This window comes from Bos grunniens, chromosome 12 (genome assembly GCF_055505025.1).
Source record: "Bos grunniens cultivar Pamir isolate PY7600 chromosome 12, Bosgru_T2T1.0, whole genome shotgun sequence".
Taxonomy (NCBI): Eukaryota; Metazoa; Chordata; class Mammalia; order Artiodactyla; family Bovidae; genus Bos; species Bos grunniens.
In genome coordinates, this window is record NC_141176.1 from 4,692,827 (window position 1) to 4,712,426 (window position 19,600).

A 19,600-nucleotide genomic window follows, 5' to 3' on the forward strand; every position below is an offset into this window, starting at 1 on the left:
AATATATAAAACAGTTAAACAAATGTCATTAAAGATTCCAGTTTTTATCTGAATATAGATCACCTAAAGTTATCTTATATTAAGGCATGAAAGGAAGCAGGATAGAGGTAAGTTTTTCAAAACCTATAAGTTTAAGAAATGTATATATGAGGGTTAATGGAGAAGAAAGGTAGCAAGATTCCAATAAGAAAGAAGCCAAAACAGCAGGTAAGAGGTAATCTGTGCCTAATTGAACCTTGGAAGTTGAGGGAAAGTCCTCATTTAGAAAATACGTTTTTTAGAAAGAAGGGGTACAAGACAATAATAGGGTAGATGTGTGGATTAAAGTGTATGAATGGATTGAAAATCAGGTTGAACACTATTGCATGAAACAAGAGATATTGTGCCACTAACCAAAAATAGTAAGAAGTAAGCATGTTAGAAGAAAGATGTTAGAACTAGTTAAGAGCATTTTGATACTGTGTCCCTAAAATTTCAGTAGGATCAACCAGAAACTTTGCAAAAAGTAACCCTTCCTATGAAATGAGAGAAATTATCTTTCAAAACATTTGCTATGTTTGCCATGGCCAAACAGTTCCTGGACAACCAATGTAGAACTTTGGTAATAACCCAATGAAATTGCATACTGTCACTAACTTGTAAACATTAATGTAGCCTGAAAAAGCACATAGATTCCCCCCTTTAATAATATCAGCTAAAATTATGCAATGTATATTTATTTCTTTTGTCTAAACCACATATACTCAATAATACTGTCATATTAGTTAAGACTATGATGAATGTACTGGAAAAAAACAAAGTAAAGTTGTGTACGAAGAGATAAAGTGATTCAATAACAAGGGACTCTATGAGGGTCAGAGGTACTTCCCTTCACTGGGAAATAAAAGTCAAAATAATTGTGTAATAACAACTCTAAAGGCCTTGCTCAGCATTAGATTAAAACCTGCCATCCCACTTGACTCATTTTATAAGATAATTAAATTAGATTCAAACAATTGATCTAAACATTTTTGCATGAGAAGAATTGCATGTGCTCTTCTCTTTTGTTTCCAATTAGTTTTAATGCATAATTTTATTTTTCTACATTATATCTAATTTCATTATAAACAAAAATTTAATCATACCTGTATCTTTCTACCAATGGGAGGGAAAGAAAAACTTTAAAATGAGATATTTTCTTTTAACAAAGCAATTTCAATCATCTTACCCAACACAGGACATCTTAATTAGAGCTGATGATAACATTATTTCACACTGAAAGCTAAAAGCTATGATCCTTATTACTGGGCAGCATGTTAGTTTCTAATAAAACCAAGATGATTTGAGAAAATTAAAACAAAATGTCAATGCAAAAAAGGCCAATGTTTGTTCTATAAGAAAAATATTAAAATTCTAATGACTAATAAATTGAGACATCTTATATAATTCCTTCATATTGGCCACCTATGCTTTGCATGAAATATTTATCATGCTCTTCTTCTCAGGTTCTTTAAATGCACTACAATAGAGCTTCACTAGATTTAATGGGAGAAAGAAAAATTTATTTCATGGAAATTATTTGATTAAGACATGTAGACCTGTGATTTTTTTTTTTTTCAAAAGTAACTGTTTTGATATCAAAGCAAATAGTCTCAAACACGGAAAACATAGTTTTTCTTTGAAAGAATAAAGAGAAGAAAGGTTGACGTTCTGATCCAGATGCATTACCATCCTTACTTCACCCAAGAGCCAAGCAAACTATTCAATGGGTCATTTCAAGAAAACCAGAGCCAATTAATATCATTTCTCTAGGGAAAATATAGTGAGTGTGGCTGTAAGAATGATCTGACTCCCATGATTTATTTTTTTCCATTTATTAAATGATCATTTCTTAAAAAAAATAATATGTTCATATGTCTCAAGTCTTCTTCAGTGCTGTTACACATGCTGTGCTTTCTGGTTGAAACACATTTCTTCCTTCCTTGTTCACTTCAGTTCACTTAGCATGTGTTTATTGATATTTGCCAAGACTGTCACCTCCTTTCATAATCCTTCCTGGAGCCCTAGCTCTCTTGTGAGGTTATCATACTATCATCTATAGATTACTAGCATACTGATTACAACTATTATTATTATTTCCTCAGTTAAGTGTCATAGTTTTCTGTGAGTCTGTAGGAAGTAGCACATAAGTTTGTTGAGTAAAAAATAAACAATAAACGGAAAAGGTCAAATGACAAAATAAATTGAAATCACATTGTTGTGAAATACAGATATTGTTTCATTGAGGTTAATATATTTAATCTATTTCTTTTTAAATATTCAGAGCTGTCCTTTGAAACATTCTTACTAGTTTGTTGTTAAGAAATAATTTTGGGAATTTGCTCTCTAAAAAGCACTATTGTCTGCTTTTTACCCCATGCCTACAACATATATGAGATTGTATATAATGAAGGCTATCTAGCTTTCAATTTTTTAATGCAAGTTGAAAATCTCAAGAACAAGAAAGGTAAGACAGAGGTGTTGAGTTCAGCCCTGTTCTTTGGTTGGAAAGCATTAAGAGAATAATCACTTTTAATTCTAAATATAACACTAGGGCACCTAGAAATATATAATGAAAATAAATGTTTTAAACAAATAACTAAGAATTTTCATTATTAACATACAGAGATATGTTCTCATTTAAATGAATCATGATCACCACAATGATCATTTATGCATACTGGAACAAAAAGCAATCACAGAAATCAAACTGTGACAGATGTGACATTTTCTAGCAAAGCAGTGCAATGAACACTCAAGATGAGAAGTAAGAAAATATGTTCAATGGATCCAGAAGTGTGATCTTTGATATTTAACAAACATAGCAAACATGAACAGCCATGCAATTTCCCTAGTGAAAACCCTTAGGGCAACTGTTATTCACTCATTTTCCACACACTTGGCCAAAAATGTGGATTTATGTTTTCTCCAGGGATTTTTTGTGTGCTAACAGTATTTTATTTTTCTCTTTTTTTACACTAATTAATTCCATTTTTATATTCCTCCTGCCTTACCATTTACTCTCCTTTGCATTATCTATAATCTTCAGGATTATCTGATTAAAAAGCAATTGTGACATTTTATATCTTTCTTTTCTACATTCTTATGTGAACTTAGAAAAACAAATAAGGAGATATTTGCAAAAATAAATGAGATAATGATGTTTTATATATATATATATATATATATATATATATATGTAGCTGATTACATGCTTATAATCAGTGCATCCATAAAAATACCAGCCAAATGGCTTCCCTGGCATCACAGTGATTATGATGCAGGGGGTGTGAGTCTGATCCATGGTTGGGGAGCTACAATCCCCTGTGCCTCAGGGGCCAACCCCACAAAACATAGAACAGAAGCAATATTGTAACAAATTCAATACAGACTTTAAAAAATCCTCCACATCAAAACACGTAAAAACAAATGCAAGGCATGGTTAGGTGTATTTGGTTGGTTTCAGTTGGTAAACATCCTTTTATCATATTTGCTGACACATTCTGCCTTCCTTGGAGTACCTCTTCCAAACTCTTTTTCTCCACAAGATCCAATCCACATTCATTTACTTTTCACTTGTCTCCCTTAATCTTAATGCTTCCTCCCAGAAATGGAGTTTCAAGAAATGTGGATAACTATATAATTTTTAGTGTTCAGTTAAGAATGAATGTACCCAAATATGCAAATCTTGCTTGAATTTTCTTGAGTGGATTAGTGTTAAAATATTAACATTCATATGCATCCCAGTCAGAAGACAAACATCATCATCATCATACAATTAAATCAGAAACTAAATAATAAATTTAATGTTATATAAAAAATAAACAAGTAACATTGTATTGGTAGATTACTTAAAAAAAAAAGTGATATAATGGAGAGACAAACATTTCTTAGATTAGTGTTAGACTGACTCTGTCTTTCCTACACTGAATGTTTACAATGCCAAATAAATGCTTCCCTTCACTGGAGGTCAGTTCTGAAACACTGTTTCTGGATCATTCAAAAGAGGCAGGACACTGCTCATGGTAATATTATTACCAAAGCAGTAAAATGCCCTTTTTCTTTCATAGGATCTGATTTAAGGAAAGGCTATTTTCTTTAATGGTTGTGATACACAGCAATTCCTATATAGAAAAATAATGTTATCTAATTAATATTCTCTCTTCAAAAAGAATCCTATATCCTTCCCAAAGTTATTGAGCTAATGTGCTCATTCTTAATATTTATATGTTATCAGCATATATTTGGGAGAAGGCAATGGCACCCCACTCCAGTACTCTCGCCTGGAAAATCCCATGGACAAAGGAGCCTGGTGGGCTGTGGTCCATGGGGTTGCTAAGAGTCGGACACGACTGAGCTACTTCACTTTCACTTTTCACTTTCATGCATTGGAGAAGGAAATGGCAACCCACTCCAATGTTCTTGCGTGGAGAATCCCAGGGACGGCGGTGCCTGGTGGACTGCCATCTATAGGGTCGCATAGAGTTGGACATGACTGAAGCGACTTAGCAACAGCGACAGCAACAGCATATATTTATATTTCAATCACTTTTATTACTAATATTTTTCAAAATAGAGTTGTTAGTGTTTGAAGTTGTAGTTTATTATTGCAATATTTTACTGCCTTAATATTAAATATACATCTAGACTTCAATTCACTGAAAGAATTTCATTATATAATGCACTGTGAAAGTTTTTTACTGTATCAGTAATCTATATGTGAAATAAATATCAAGAAAATTGCAGTAAGTTTGAAGGATGGCTGACTTTGTTTTCATCATCAGCATTGTAACTAGTTAAATGATGAGGAGTACTTATCAAAGCATGTCAGTTTCTCATTGACATCATACAGGCTGAGCAAGTAGCTGGGCAAAGCCTGAGATCAAAGTAAAAGAGTCAGAGTTACCCATCAATATCTCTACTGTGTTTATCTCCAATGTGTCTATCTCAGTAATACCTTTGTCCCTGGACAAAAAAAAAAAAAAAAAAAAAATTAAAAAAAAGCAAACAAACTTCTGATGTTGTACTTTGAAGGAAATAGCAGAAAATCATGCATTAGAATAGCAACTGCCCCTACTCTACTATTTTCTCTTCACCCAGAATGAAAGTGAAAGTGAAGTTGCTCAGTGGTGTTGGACTCTTTGCCATCTCATGGACTATAGTTTACCAGGCTTCTCTGTCCATGGGATTTTCCAGGCAAGAGTACTGGAGTGGGTTGCCATTTCCTTCTCCAGGGGATCTTCCTGACCCAGGGATCGAACCCAGATTGCCTGCATTGCAGGCAGACGCTTTACCCTCTGAGCCACCAGGGAAGCCCTAAGTATTTACCTAGAATACTTTCTTATATTCACTCTTCCTCTCCTTTTTTTTTTGCTTTCATCTGGCAGAGAAGAACCATTCCCTTTTTACCTCCTAAAGTGTTCCAAATGGTGTTCTCTCATCCGTATATTTGTGTGTGTAAATCTTCCTCTTTTTCACTTATCCTTTCTGCCAAATAATCCTATTTCTTTCTGAATCAAAATAAGCTCATCACCACTTTTAACATAAATGATTTTTTTTTGAACCTAATACTTTTTTCAGTCTCCACTCCTTTTTTTTCCTAAAAATAGTTTTTTTTTTTTTTTTAATAGTTTTAATCTGCTATCTCCAAGTCATCATTATCTATTTACTCCTGAGTGTCTTGAAACTGGGGACTTCTTTGATGGCTCAGTGATAAAAATCCGCTTATAATGCAAAAGATGTGGATTTGATCTCTGTGTTGGGAAGATCCCCAGAGGAGGAAATGGCAACTCATTATATTATTCTTGCCTGAAAATTCCCACAAACAGAGGAATCTGGAGGGCTGCGGTCCAAAGGATTGCAAAGAGCTGGACATGTCTGAGAAACTGAGCACATACACATCTTGAAATTATCTTCTTTCAAAGTTGGCTAAGTTTGTTTTTAAAAATTATTCATACAGGTACATATTTATAATAGCAAACAATGCATGCATATAATTATTATCATACCAATAGTTTTAGTTCAGTCTTTTGAATTTTTTTCCCTTCAGCTTGCTGCCCCTATAATCTGTGTTACCATTCACTCTACATATTAATTCAAGTTGTTTCTCTATGGTCTTATAATAGACTCCCTCCCCATCTCTGTTTCTCTATTCACAAGAACACATACACAATTTAAACACATCTACATATACATTCAATGTTCTATTTAGTGAATGTTATCTTTAAAATTATTATTTTGAAAATTATACATTTCACTATCTCGGTTTATTCAGAGGAAAATTTCATAGGTAAATTTCTTGCATCTATATCTGTAATTCACTCCTATTAATACCCATACAGGATGTTATAATTTATGTACCCCCTGATTCATTTAATCTTTCCTCTACAGATGGTCGTTCACATGATTTCCTTTTTTTTTACACTACCAATCACACCGCATAAACATTATTGTACATATATCCTTAAGATTTGCTGTTTTTACTCTAAAAGATATCAAAATATTTAGTCACTCATGTGGTACTAATGGTAAGGAATACTTGTGTGAAACACCTTCATTTCTATGAATAGTTCTGCATGAATGGAATTGTTAGATCTCAGGGAAGTCACATTGGTAATTCTGGTAAATGCTTCCAAATTGCTTGCCACAAAGATATCAGTAATTCTTATTGCTTTCAAGAATCAAAGTTAATACGTTTTAGTAAGCATTTCTTCTCTCAGTTAGTGGTATCAGTTTTTACATTCTTTTTAGTCTGATATGCACTGTTGTTACATTGTTACTTTAATTTGCATTCTCATTACTAGTACTATTAAGGTTGTAATTTTCTATCTCCAACTTCCCTCTCTCCCCTCCCTTCTCTCTGTACCTTTTTTTCCTCTTCTCTTTTTTTGGCAACTTGAATTTACTTTTCTGAGGAAAATGTTAATGTTTTCCCCATTATAATATTTGGATATTTGATTTATCCTCTTATTGTAGTATCTTAGAAGTTTGGAGTAACACTACTCTTCGTCTCTGCCTTTAAATAGCTTTTTAAAATTTATTGAGCATCTAATGTCTCTCTTTGGAGTACTTTGCCATAGAATTTTAAAAATGTTATACAATTGATTAACATTTTAAAAATAAATTTTCAGTAATCTGCTTGAGCCGCTATAACAAAATACCATAATGACAGACATTTATTTTTCTCAATTCTGGAGCCTGGGAAGTCCAACTTGAGAGTGTTGGTAGACTGACTTCTCAGTGAAAGTCCTCTTCCTAGCCTGCAGATAGCCCTCTCTTCTCTGTGTCTTCATGGGGTAGAGAGAGAAAGAGAAAGCTGTAGCTTCTTCTTGCAAGGACAAGGATCTCATCCCAGGGCTCCATGGTCAAGACAGCTAAGCTCAATTACTCACCAGAGTGCCCACCTCCATATAGCATTATATTTGAGGTTAGGCCTTCAACATACAAATACATTCGGTTCATAGCATTCTGCCCTAGGTCCTCATAATGCTTGTCTTTTTCACGTGCAAAAGATATTCATACCCCCCACAAAGGCCCTCAAATCTTAACACATTCCAGCATCAGTTTAAAGTCTACAGTCCAAAGTCTTATCTCAGTTCAGTCACTCAGTGGTGTCCGACTCTTTGTGACCCCATGAATCGCAGCACGCAGGGCCTCCCTGTCCATCACCAACTCTCGGCATTCACTCAGACTCACGTCCATCGAGTCAGTGATGCCATCCAGACATCTCATCTTCTGTCGTCCCCTTCTCCTCCTGCCCCCAATCCCTCCCAGCATCAAAGGCTTTTCCAATGAGTCAACTCTTCGCATGAGGTGGCCAAAGGACTGGAGTTTCAGCTTTAGCATCAGTCCTTCCAAAGAAATCCCAGGGCTGATCTCCTTCAGAATGGACTGGTTGCATCTCCTTGCAGTCCAAGGGACTCTCAAGAGTCTTCTCCAACACCACAGTTCAAAAACATAAATTATTCAACGCTCAGCTTTCTTCACAGTCAAATTCTCACATCCATACATGACCACTGGAAAAACCATAGCCTTGACTAGACGGACTTTGTTGGCAAAGTAATGCCTCTGCTTTTCAATATGCTATCTAGCTTGGTCATAACTTTCCTTCCAAGGAGTAAGCGACTTTTAATTTCATGGCTGAAGTCACCATCTGCAGTGATTTTGGAGCCCAGAAAAATAAAGTCTGACACTTTATAGATGTTTCCCCATCTATTTCCCATGAAGTGATGGGAACAGATGCCATGAACTTCGTTTTCTGAATGTTGAGCTTTAAGCCAACTTTTTCACTCTCCACTTTCACTTTCATCCACAGGCTTTTTAGTTCTTCTTCACTTTCTGCCATAAGGGTGGTGTCATCTGCATATCTGAGGTTATTTATTTCTCCTGGCAATCTTGATTCTAGTTTGTGCTTCTTCCAGCCCAGCATTTCTCATGATGTACTCTGCATATAAGTTAAATAAGCAGCGTTACAATATACAGCCTTGATGTACTCCTTTTCCTATTTGGAGCCAGTCTGTTGTTCCATGTCCAGTTCTAACTGTTGCTTCCTGACCTGCATACCGGTTTCTCAAGAGGCAGATCAGGTGGTCTGGTATTCTCATCTCTTTCAGAATTATCCACAGTTTATTGTGATCCACACAGTCAAAGGCTTTGGCATAGTCAACAAAGCAGACATAGACGTTTTTTCTGGAACTCTCTTGCTTTTTCGATGATCCAGCAGATGTTGGCAGTTTGATTTCTGGTTCCTCTGCCTTTTCTAAAACCAGCTTGAACATCTGGAAGTTCACGGTTCACGTATTGCTGAAGTCTGGCTTGGAGAATTTTGAGCATTACTTTACTAGCGTGTGAGATGAGTGCAATTGTGTGGTAGTTTGAGCATTCTTTGGCATTGCCTTTCTTTGGGATTGGAATGAAAGCTGACCTTTTCCAGTCCTGTGGCCACTGCTGAGTTTTCCAAATGTGCTGGCATATTGAGTGCAGCACTTTCACAGCATCATCTTTCAGGATTTGAAATAGCTCAACTGGAATTCCATCACCTCCACTAGCTTTATATTTCTTGCTAAATTCATCCTTGTATATTACACATTTTTCCTAAGAATGGACTAAAGTAAAACACTAATTTTACAATTTTTCCTGTACCCATGTTTACCTCAAAATAAGTTATTGTTAAGTGTAGCAGCTTTTACTAATGTTTTTTGAGTTTTCTAGGTGTATGATTATGATATCCACAATTAAAACAACAAAAGCATTGTACATCCTCTTTTCCAATTTGTATACTGCCTCTCATTTTTTATCTTATTTAATTTTATTGAAATTAAATTGAAACATGATTTAAATAAAATGAAATTCTAATAATTCTTAATGATTCCATTAAAATTTCATCAAAATGTGATAACAATAATGCCTATATCTGTCCATCTCCTTTATTTAATTAATATGATTTTAGTGGTTTTCCAGGTTACAATAGTGTTCACTGTGTTTTTTGTAAACAGGCTTAATAATATTTAAGAAGTTTTTCACCTTCCCTTGAATCCAAAAAGCATATAAGCAACTTTAAGTCTATCCCATCTGTAGCCTATGAGGCTCCTGTGTCCATGGGATTTTCCAGGCAAGACTCCTGGAGTGGGTGCCATTCCCTTCTCCAGGAGATCTTCCCAACCCAGGGGTTGAACCCAGGCTTCCCGCATTGTGGGCAGATTCTTTACTGTCTGAGCTACCAAGGAAGCCCCTTACGTCTACCAGTGAGAATCATCTTCATGACAATGAGATTCAGACATAGTTCATACAGCATTGACTTCTTATAGGGAGACTGATGTTAAAATGCAGTGAAATTCAATTTGGGCAGTGGTGGCAGAGGTGAACGTGCCGCAGAGTCCTGCAGTATCTAAGATGCTTAGAGACAGTGACAATGTAATCAAGGACTTCTAAGTTCCCACACTAGTAATAGTCATTTTGGACTGCTAAAACAAAGTAGCCCAGGCTCAGGAATGGAATTCAAAACAACAACAACAGAAATTGACTTCTCAGGTTTTGAAGCTGAAAGTCTGACTTTGGGGTGACAGCATGGTCAATGAGGGCCCTCTTCTGAGCTGCAGAATGTCTTCACATGATGGAAGAGTTTAGGGACCTCTCTAGGGTCTCCTTATAAGGGCACTAATACCGTTCATAATAGCTTCATCCACATGACCCAGTCACTTCCCAAAGGTCCTGCATTTTAATAACATCAATTTGGATATTAGAATCTCAACATGTATATTTGAGGGGGACACACTCAGAGCATACCAAGTATAAACTGTATCCCTATGTCTCCAATCCAAACCATTTGAAAATTCTCACTTTTTGCAGGGTTCTTTGCATCCTTTCTTGTTATCAATTATTATGTTGCACAGAATTGTGATGTGTGAGCAACAAAATACTTCTGAGCCAGCTTAAATATATGCTAGAGAAGTATCTCTAGCTAGTTATGCTGGAGAGTATAGCTACACGGTCAAGAAACATGTCAACCACTGAGAGGACTTTCAACTTGAAAATTACATTGTCACTACAAACTCTGTCATGTGAACTCACCCCTCAAAAACAAATGAACAAAAGTAATTTTGTGCTATTTACAAACAACAACAATAACAAATAGACTAGTGTCTCTTTGTGTTAGTATTCAGTGTTAACACATGAGGAATCAACTTGCATTTTGCATTTGAGTTATAAACATTTCTCTCTGTAAATATGACCAAGTACTCACCAAACACCATATTTTTATTGATATCTATTTGATGATATAACTTCATTCAGCATCTAATAAGTCAAGTCAGATTTCAGATCTTAATGATATAAAACACAATATCATTAGAGTAATTAGCACTATTGTAAATTATAATTTAAGCACTCAGTTTTATGTTAGAGATAATCTTTAATGGACAGTTTCTACTATTAAAGAGACATAGAATACAGTGTTAAGGAAAAAAAAAACCACTAAAATAAAAATTAGGCAAGAAGTATCCACATATTCTATGTTGCCTGACTCATCTAATGCAGAAGCTGACCAAAATGATCTTGTCTTTCACTATTTTTTGAGGTGAGTTTTTGCATAACAATTTTCCATCACACTGTTTTAGCTAACAGTTAAAGGATATTATTGTACAGGCTGTGTTCAAAGACTGGAACAGGGGATGTTAAAATTTGTTGTAAAAACTTGAATTGTGTCCTCTAGAGTTTTGTATGTCTTCCCAGTAGGTGCCACTGGTAAGAATTAACCTACCAATGCAGGAGACATAAGAGATGAGGATTTGATCCCTGGGTCAGGAAGATCCCCTGGAGGAGGAAATGGCAACCCACTCTAGTATTCTTGCCTGGAGAACCCATGGACAGAGGAGCCTGGTGGGCTGCAGTCCATAGGGTTGCAAACAGTCAGACACTACTGAAGCAACTTAGCACACAAGCACACAGAGTTTTGTGAAGAGAGCACAGAGATCAGAGTGTGGTTCTATATATATAGAAAAATCTGGATGAGAAAGATAGACTGCTGCCACCTCTGATACCAAATTACACGGAAGGCTGAAACAAGCACCATCCAGACTCCAGGTTTTGTGGGATTTTCTATGGGCTGGAGAGGATGCCTGAGGAAATAGTAGTGTTAACTTGGATGCCCAGATATCTGGTTAAACATTATCTGGGTGTGTCTGTGAGAGCGTTTCTTGGGGGGAGAGGGGAAACATTTGAAAGAACGAACTGAGTAAAGCAATCCTCCCTAATGTGGGTGGAATCAGCCTGAACAAAAGAAAAATGTGGAGTGAAGCAGGATTCTCTCTCTCTGTCTCTGCTTCTCTTTCTGTTTTCCTGGAGAACTCTGATTAAAGTAAGTCATCTTGACAAAAGCAGTCCAAGGGTCTTGCTTGCTGGGGTACCCTTCCACCAAAGCTGGGTTGGGTGAGAACAAGAGGCAGAGATAATAGATGTATTTTTTTTTTTTTTTTTTTTGCCCCAAGAAATGATTACAGACAGGGTACTCCTCAGGGTTGGGGGAGGAAGAAATTTCCAAAGAATCCATAAATTGTCACTTTGAGTAGGGAAGTGATCAGTTAATCTTTTAGAGACTAAGAAAGGAATTGGCCTTTTTGTCTGTCTAACTGCCTGCTTCCCTTGCCCCAGCGATAGAGACTCTGGAAGTTTTTGATAAACAGAAACAGGAAAGGGAGTTCACATGGAGATAGGCCTAACTATGTTCCCCTATGCACTGCCAAACTGTGGAACACTGTGTTAGACTCTGAGACAATGGGAAATACTTAAATTTGGCTAAGAAAGAGAAGTTTTGAAATTGATTCAGACTAGGCTTTCTCATATCTAAATATAAGTGTTTTATATCAAAAAGTGAGCTACAAAGATATGGGGGACATGATATATCGGCCAGAAACATATTTAAAAAGAGTATTACAGAAAATATAATATTATAAACAGTATTATAACATTGCTACCTGAATTCTGTTGAATCTACTCCACTCATATAAGTTCAACAAATGATTGATTTTTTTCTCCATTCCCTTTCAGAATACTTAATACAGGAAATAGTCACAAATTCATAAAAGCATATGCTCATGATCTCGGGGTTTGAAAACAGGACTCTGGAGACTACAAAGAAGGAAAAATGATGCACAGTCAGAATAACATAAAAGTGTGGTTCCTAAGAATCTTCAAAGCATAATTGTCCTCAGAGCTAGTTAATTTTGTTTTAGGATGAGGGTGAATAAATTGGAATTTCTTATCTATGTTTTTCTATTTTTGCATAAGAAGGTTTTTGAGCACAATTATAGCGTATTTTCTCCAAATAAGTGGTTAAGGTAAGTTCAGTTCAGTTCAGTGGCTCAGTCATGTCTGACTCTTTGCAACCCCATGGGCTACATGTCAGGCCTCCCTGTCCATCACCAACTCCCAGAGTTTACTCAAACTTATCTCCATTGAGTCGGTGATGCCATCCAACCATCTCATCCTCTGTCATCCCCTTCTCCTCCCACCTTTGATCTTTCCCAGCATTAGGGTCTTTTCAAACGAGTCAGCTCTTCACATCAGGTGGTCAAAAGATTGGAGTTTCAGCTTCAACATCAGTACTTCCATTGAAAACTCAGGACTGATTTCCTTTAAGATGGATCTCCTTGCAGTCCAAGGGACTCTCAAGAGTCTTCTCCAAAACCACAGTTCAAAAGCATCAATTCTTTGGCATTCAGCTTTCTTTATAGTCCAAATCTCACATCCACACATGATTACTGGAAAAACCATAGCCTTGACTAGACGAAGCTTTGTTGGAAAAGTAATGTCTCTGCTTTTTAATATGCTGTCTAGGTTGGTCCTAACTTTCCTTCCAAGGAGTAAGAATCTTTTAATTTCGTGTGTTCAGTTACAATCTGCAGTGATTTTGGAGCCTAGAAAAATAAAGTCTGCCACTGTTTCCATTATTTCCCCATCTATTTGCCATGAAGTGATGGTACCAGATGCCATGATCTTAAAGATAGTAGGAAAAGTGTGCTTCATTTGAAATTAGAGGAAAGCTAAAAATCAATGCCTCTTTTATGTAGGATCTTGAAAATTTACATGCAAGCATTTCTGGAATTACCAGCAAAGGGAAATATCAATCTCTGAATATAATATAAAAAATAATATTTTAAGCAATTTAGGAAACATGATGACCTTATATAAAAAAGTGATTTCATTAATGAAATTTGAAAAGGAGTTTGATATACATATGTAGGTACAAATGCAGATATAGATGTGAATACATGCATTAGGGTATGCAGTCCTATCGTGGTGTGTACACATAATTTAGGTGCATAAAAGTTTGGTATTTGTACTATAAAGTAGTTCCTCTATAGTATTAAAGATTGTTACTATGTATTTAAAAAAAAATCTTTTCCGTTTTTCTCTAAAAGCTGAAATTTTGCTGAGAATCATTGGAAAATATTTTTTATTTTTTAATATAAATTTATTTATTTGAGTTGGAGGTTAATTAGTTTACATTATTGTATTGGTTTTGCCATACATTAACATAAATCTGCCATGGGTATACACGTGTTCCCCATCCTGAACCCCCCTCCCACCTGCCTCCCCATACCATCCCTCTGGGTCATCCCAATGAACCAGCCCCAAGCATCCTGTATCATGCATTGAACCTGGACTGGCAATTCATTTCATATATGATATTACACATGTTTCAGTGCCAGTCTGCCAAATCATCCCACCCTCTCTCTCTCCCACAGAGTCCAAAAGACTGCTCTATACATTTGTATCTCTTTTGCTGTCTCACATACAGGATTATCGTTACCATCTTTCTAAATTCCATATATATGCATTAGTATACTGTATTGGTGTTTTTCTTTCTGGCTTACTTCACTCTGTATAATAGGCTCCAGTTTCATCCACCTCATTAGAACTGATTCAAATGCATTCTTTTTAATGACTAATACTCCATTGTATATATGTATCACAGCTTATCCATTCATCTGCTGATGGACATCTAGGTTGCTTCCATGTCCTGGCTATTATAAACAGTGCTGTGATGAATATTGGGGTACACGTGTCTCTTTCAATTCTCATTTCCTCAGTGTGTAAGCCCAGTAGTGGGATTGCTGGGTCATAAGGCAGTTCTATTTACAGTTTTTAAAGGAATCTCCACACTGTTCTCTGTAGTGGTGGTACTAGTTTGCATTCCTACCAACAGTGTAAGAGGGTTCCCTTTTCTCCACACCCTCTCCAGCATTTATTGCTTGTAGACTTTTTGATAGCAGCCATTCTGACTGGCGTGAAATGGTACCTCATTGTGGTTTTGATTTGCATTTCTCTGATAATGAGTGATGTTGAGCATCTTTTCATGTGTTTGTTACCCATGTGTATGTCTTCTTTGGAGAAATGTCTGTTTAGTTCTTTCGCACTTTTTTTAATTGGGTCATTTATTTTTCTGGAATTGAGCTGCAGGAGTTGCTTGGATATTTTTGAGATTAGTTGTTTGTCAGTTGCTTCATTTGCTATCATTTTCTCCCATTCTGAAGGCTGCTTTTCACCTTGCTTAGAGTTTCCTTTGTTGTGCAGAAGCTTTTAAGTTTAATTAGGTCCCATTTGTTTATTTTTGCTTTTATTTCCGATATTCTGGGAGGTGGGTCATAGAGGATCCTGCTATGATTTATGTCGGAGAGTGTTTTGCCTATGTTCTCCTCTAGGAGTTTTATAGTTTCTGGTCTTACGTTTAGATCTTTAATCCATTTTGAGTTTATTTTTGTGTATGGTGTTAGAAAGTGTTCTAGTTTCATTCTCTTACAAGTCGTTGACCAGTTTTCCCAGCACCACTTGTTAAAGAGATTGTCTTTCCTCCATTGTACATTCTTGCCTCCTTTGTCAAAGATAAGGTGTCCATAGGTGTGTGGATTTATCTCTGGGCTTTCTATTTTGTTCCATTGATCTATATTTCTGTCTTTGTGCCAGTACCATACTGTTTTGATGACTGTGGCTTTGTAGTAGAGCCTGAAGTCAGGTAGGTTGATTCCTCCAGTTCCATTCTTCTTTCTCAAGATCGCTTTGGCTATTTGAGGTTTTTTGTATTTCCATACAAATTGTGAAATTATTTGTTCTAGCTCTGTGAAAAATACCGTTGGTAGCTTGATAGGGATTGCATTGAATCTGTAGATTGCTTTGGATAGTATACTCATTTTCATTATATTGATTCTTCCGATCCATGAACGTGGTATATTTCTCCATCTATTAGTGTCCTCTTTGATTTCTTTCATGAGTGTTTTATAGTTTTCTATATATAGGTCTTTAGTTTCTTTAGGTAGATATATTCCTAAGTATTTTATTCTTTTCGTTGCAATCGTGAATGGAATTGTTTCCTTAATTTCTCTTTCAGTTTTCTCATTATTAGTGTATAGGAATGCAAGGGATTTCTGTGTGTTGATTTTATGTCCTGCAACTTCACTATATTCATTGATTAGTTCTAGTAATTTTCCAGTGGAGTCTTTAGGGTTTTCTATGTAGAGCATTATGTCATCTGCAAACAGTGAGAGTTTTACTTCTTTTCCAATTTGGATTCCTTTTATTTCTTTTTCTGCTCTCTTTGCTGTGGCCAAATTTTCCAAAACTATATTGAATAGTAGTGGTGAAAGTGGGCACCCTTGTCTTGTTCCTGACTTTAGGGGAATCCTTTCAATTTTTCACCATTGAGATAATGTTTGCTGTGGGTTTGTCATATATAGCTTTTATTATGTTGAGGAATGTTCCTTCTATTCCTGCTTTCTGGAGAGTTTTTTTATCATAAATGGATGTTGAATTTTGTCAAAGACTTTCTCTGCATCTATTAAGATAATGATATGGCTTTTATTTTTCAATTTGTTAATATGGTATATTACATTGATTGATTTGTGGATATTGAAGAATCCTTGTATCCCTGGGATAAAGCCCACTTGGTCATGGTGTATGATCTTTTTAATGTGTTGTTGGATTCTGATTGCTACAATTTTGTTAAGGATTTTTGCATCTATGTTCATCAGTGATATTGGCCTGCAGCTTTCTTTTTTTTATGTGGCATTTTTGTCTTGTTTTGGTATTAGGATCATAGTGGCCTAATAGAATGAGTTTGGAAGTTTACCTTCTGCAACTTTCTGGAAGAGTTTGAGTAGGACAGGTGTTAGCTCTTCTCTATTCTACCAAATTTTTGGTAGAATTCAGCTGTGAAGCTGTCTGTACCTGGACTTTTGTTTGCTGGAAGATTTCTGTTTACAGTTTCAATTTCTGTGCTTGTGATGGGTCTGTTAAGGTTTTCTATTTCTTCCTGGTTCAGTTTGGAAAGTTGTACTTTTCTAAGAATTTGTCCATTTCTTCCAAATTGTCCATTTTATTGGCATGTAATTGCTGATAGTCTCTTATGATCCTTTGTATTTCTGTGTTGTCTGTTGTGATCTCTCCAATTTCATTTTTAATTTAATTGATTTGATTTTTCTCCCTTTGTTTCTTGATGAGTCTGGCTAATGGTTTGCCAATTTTATTTATCCTTTCAAAGAACCAGCTTTTGGCTTTGTTGATTTTTGCTATGGTCTCTTTTGTTTCTTTTGCATTTATTTATACCTTAATTTTTAAGATTTCTTTCCTTCTACTAACCCTGGGGTTCTTCATTTCTTCCTTTTCTAATTGCTTTATGTGTAGAGTTAGGTTATTTATTTGACTTTTTTCTTGTTTCATGAGGTATGCCTGTATTGCTATGAACCTTCCCCTTAGCATTGCTTTTACAGTGTCCCACAGGTTTGGGGTTTTTGTGTTTTCATTTTCATTTGTTTCTATGCATATTTTGATTTCTTTTTTATTTCTTCTGTGATTTGTTGGTTATTGAGCAGCGTGTTGTTCAGCCTCCATACGTTGGGATTTTTAATAGTTTTTTTCTCCTGTAATTGAGATCTAATCTTATGGCATTGTGTCAGAAAAGATGCTTGGAACGATTTCAATTTTTTTGAATTTACCAAGGCTAGATTTGTGGCCCAGGATGTGATCTATCCTGGAGAAGGTTCCGTGTGCACTTGAGAAAAAGATGAAATTCATTGTTTTGGGGTGAAATGTCCTATAGATATCAATTAGGTCTAACTGGTCTATTGTATCATTTAAAATTTGTGTTTCCTTGTTAATATTCTGTTTAGTTGATTTATCCATAGGTGTGAGTGGGGTATTAAAGTCTCCCACTATTATTGTCTTCTTGTTAATTTCCCCTTTCATACTTGCTAGCATTTGTCTTACATATTGTGGTGCTCCTATGTTGGGTGCATATATATTTATAACTGTTATATCTTCTTGGATTGATCCTTTGATCATTATGTAGTGTCCTTTTTTGTCCCTTTTCACAGCCTTTGTTTTAAAGTCTATTTTATCTGATATGAGCATTGCTTCTCCTGCTTTCTTTTGGTCTCTATTTGTGTGGAATGTCTTTTTCCAGCCCTTCAATTTCAGTTTGTATGTGTCCCCTGTTTTGAGGTGGGTCTCATATATGGGGGGTCTTGTTTTTGTATCCATTCAGCCAGTATTTTTCTTTTTGTTGGGGGCATTCAGCCCATTTACGTTTAACGTAATTATTGATAAGTATGATCTCATTGCCATTTATTTATTGTTTTGGGTTCGAGTTTATACACCCATGTTGTGTTTCCTGTCTAGAGAAGATCCCTTAGCATTTGTTGGAGAGCTGGTTTGGTGGTGCTGAATTCTCTGAGTTTTTGCTTTTGATTTCTCCTTCATATTTGAATGAGATCCTTGCTGGGTACAGTAATCTGGACTGTGGGTTATTTTCTTTCATCATTTTAAGTATGTCCTGTCCTTCCTTCCTGGCCTGAAGAGTTTCTATTGAAAGATCAGCTGTTATCCTTATGGGAATCCCCTTGTGTGTTATTTGTTTTTTTTCCCTTGCTGCTTTTAATATTTGTTCTTTGTGTTTGATCTTTGTAAATTTGATTAATATGTGTCTTGGGGTGTTTTGCCTTGGGTTTATCCTGTCTGGGACTCTCTGGGTTTCTTGGATTTGGGTGCTTATTTCCTTCCCCATTTTAGGGAATTTTTCAACTATTATCTCCTTAAGTATTTTCTCATGGTCTTTCTTTTTGTCTTCTTCTTCTGGGACTCCTATGATTCGAATGTTGTAGCATTTAACATTGTCCTGGAGGTCTCTGAGATTGTCCTCATTTCTTTCAATTCGTTTTTCTTTTTTCCTCTCTGATTCATTTATATTTACTATTCTATCTTCTACTTCACTAATCCTATCTTCTGCCTCCCTTATTCTACTATTTGTTGCCTCCAGAGTGTTTTTGATCTAATTTATTGCATTATTCATTATATACTGACTCTTTTTTATTTCCTCTAGGTCTTTGTTAAACCTTTCTTGCATCTTCTCAATCCTTGTCTCCAGGCTATTTATCTGTGATTCCATTTTGATTTCAAGATTTTGGATCATTTTCACTATCATTATTCAGAATTCTTCATCAGGTAGATTTCCTATCTCTTCCTCTTTTGTTTGGTTTGGTGGGCATGTATCCTGTTCCTTTACCTGCTGGTATTCCCCTGCCTCTTCATCCTGTTTATATTGCTGTGCTTGGGGTGGCCTTTCTGTATCTGGCAGTTTGTGGAGTTCTCTTTATTGTGGAGTTTCCTCGCTGTGGGTGGGGTTGTATGGGTGGCTCATCAAGTTTTCCTGGTTAGGGAAGCTTGTGTCGGTGTCCTGGTGGGTGGAGCTGGATTTCTTCTCTCTATAGTGCAATGAAGTGTCCAGGAATGAGTTATGAGATGTCAGTTGGTTTGGAGTGACTTTGGGTAGCCTGTATACTGAAGCTCAGGGCTGTGTTCCTGTGTTGGTGGAGAATTTGCGTGGTATGTCTTGCCCTGGAACTTGTCCTTTGGGTGGTGCTTGGTTTCAGCGTAGGTATGGAGGCATTTGATGAGCTCCTGTCGATTAACGTTTCCTGGAGTAAGGAGTTCTCTGGTTTTCTCAGGATTAGGACTTAAGCCTCCTGCTTCTGGTTTTCAGTCTTATTTTTACAGTAGCCTCAAGACTTCTCCATCTGTACAGCATTTTTGATAA